This window comes from Monodon monoceros, unplaced genomic scaffold, assembly GCF_005190385.1.
Source record: "Monodon monoceros isolate NGI ecotype Baffin Bay Population unplaced genomic scaffold, NGI_Narwhal_1 Super_Scaffold_8, whole genome shotgun sequence".
Lineage (NCBI taxonomy): Eukaryota > Metazoa > Chordata > Mammalia > Artiodactyla > Monodontidae > Monodon > Monodon monoceros.
In genome coordinates this window covers 50997285-50999446 of record NW_021703785.1, presented here as the reverse complement: position 1 = coordinate 50999446, position 2162 = coordinate 50997285, and the positions used below count along the sequence as shown (strand labels likewise).

At 56.8% G+C, this 2162-nt stretch overlaps 1 protein-coding gene across 1 annotated transcript in view; it reads right to left on the bottom strand.

The window, feature by feature from the left end:
* DGKH (diacylglycerol kinase eta) overlaps positions 1–267 on the bottom strand; it is a 173438-nt gene extending 173171 nt beyond the window's left edge. Inside the window, exon 1 of the mRNA XM_029210192.1 lies at positions 190–267. The gene's annotated coding sequence lies outside the window, so the exon portion shown is untranslated. The remainder of the gene's footprint in view (positions 1–189) is intronic.
* Positions 268–2162: the final 1895 nt, after the last annotated feature.

Sequence of the window (2162 nt, the reverse complement as noted above, 5' to 3'; positions counted from 1 at the left end):
CCGCCCGAGCGCGCAGACCCGGGCCCCCGCCGCCGCCGGGGCCGCTGGATGCGCTTCCCTCGCCGCGGTCCTCACGGCCGCTGCCGCCGCCGCCCCGGCTCCCGCCCGGGGCCAGCCACCGGCCCTCCCGCCGTCTCCGGCTTCCGCCGCGCTGCGCTCTCCCGCCCCCGCGCCGGTCCCTTCCTCCACCTCCACCTCTTCCTCCTCCTCCTCGGTCCAGCTCCGAGCGGTCCGCTCCCCGCCGCCGCCGCCGCCGCCGCCACCACCACCGCCACCACCGCCACCGCCTCCCACGGCCGCAGAATCCGCCCCTCGCTCCTTCCTCCGCCCCCGGCTCCCTCCCCTTTTCCTCTCCGCTTCCCGCCCCTCCTCCCCACCGCCCCCTCCTCCCGGCGGGCGGCCCGGGACGCACGTGACCCCCCTGTCAGGCCTTATAAGGCGCGGAACCGAAAGCGGCCGCCGGGTGGTCAGGGGCACCGGGCGGCAGTGGGGACAGGAGAGGCCTCCCCCGGGGACCGACGCCGAGCCGCAGCTGGGCGCGCGGGGAGCGGCGGGGAAAGCCCGAGCTGGGCCGGCCGATGCGCTGGCGATGGGAACGGCGGTGGCTGCGAGTCCCGGGAGACGCCTCCAGCGCCCCTCTCCCCGAGTCTCCCTCTCCCGGTGCCTGCAGCCAGTGCCCGCCTCCCTCCAGACGCCGGCGGCCCGCGCGGCAGGCACCTCCCCTCCTCTGGGCGCTGAGGCTTGAACGAAATCACGCTGGACAGTAACCGACTTCGACAGAGCGAGGGAGATAACTGCATTCCACAGCCGCTGTTGAACCAGTTGCGCTAGGGATGGTTTATTCTTTGTGACGTTAAAAGCACTGCAGATGGGTTAAGCTTGAGGAAGTACTTCTTTTATTCACTTTTAATGATTAACTGTTTCATGGAAAAAAAAAACCCTGCTAAGGAGTCGATCTGTCTTCCTGTTCGAGCACTACCTTCAAGTTAGAGGGGAAGGGACTGGCAGTGACTGCTCAATAAATGGCAAGTCACCTCGTCCCAACCTTTGAAAACAACGTTTCACACAGCGTTTCCGATCATCTTTTTGGCATCGAAGACGGTTTCCGTCTATTTCCCATCCAAGAATGGCTTTTCACAGATTTTTCCGTCTCCTGGACTTTCAGGCTCCTTCTGTCAGCATCTTCCCAAGGCCCCTAATCATGTCAAATATATTCACACAGTTTTAAAACAAAATGAAATTTTCAAAACACTTAATTGATCCAGTCTGTCTCCAGTCCCCACCTCCTCACAGCCAAGCTCTTCGGGAGATAAACGCCTTTTCTCAATATTCTCACATCCATTTCTTCATCTACCACTCATTCTTCCCTGCAAACCCACTTCTGTGCTCACTCTTCTTCCGAGTCGACCCTGACAAAGGTCACCTATGGTTTTCAAAATTCCCTAAGCCGTTGGGTTGTTCCCCCCTCCACCTCCAATTCCCTTCTTATTTAAAATACCTGCAGCATTTGTCACTGGGGACCAGAACTTTTATCCTTGAAACTATCTCTTCCATTGGCCATTGTGACACTTCAGTTTCCAGTTCTCTAACCATCTTGCTCAGCCTCTTTGCCATCTCTGACATGTTGGAGTGCTTAAATAGTCTGCCCTTGGTCTGTTTCTAATGCTGCCTGGTCTATCCAGACCCACCCATGACTTCAACTACCAACCATGTGCTAGTAACTCGTAAAGTGTCCATCCCTATCCCAGATCTCCAGTCTGTAAAGCCAATTTCTTATCAGAAATTTCTACCCAGACGTCCCACTGACCTTAAACTCAGCTTGACTAAAACAGGAGTTAACTTTCCTGCCAGTTGCCTGTTCTCTCTAGTCTCGTTCTAGTAAATGTCTCCACAATCTGCCTAGTCAACCAAAGGAGAAATCTGAAAATTGTCCCAGGCTCCCCTTCTCTCCCCCATTGCCCCTCCGTGGACCAGACATTCCTGCCCACAACCTTCTCTCCATTTCACTGCTCTTGCCTGGTTTCAGGTCCTTTCTTTCAAGCTCCTGAAACACTGCATTCCTTTCCTCATTAGTTTCACAGCCCCTCAGCTGGTTACACCTCCACCTCTGCCATCTCTCACCTCATGGCTAAAATAAGCTTTCTAAAATGCAAAATCAAGCA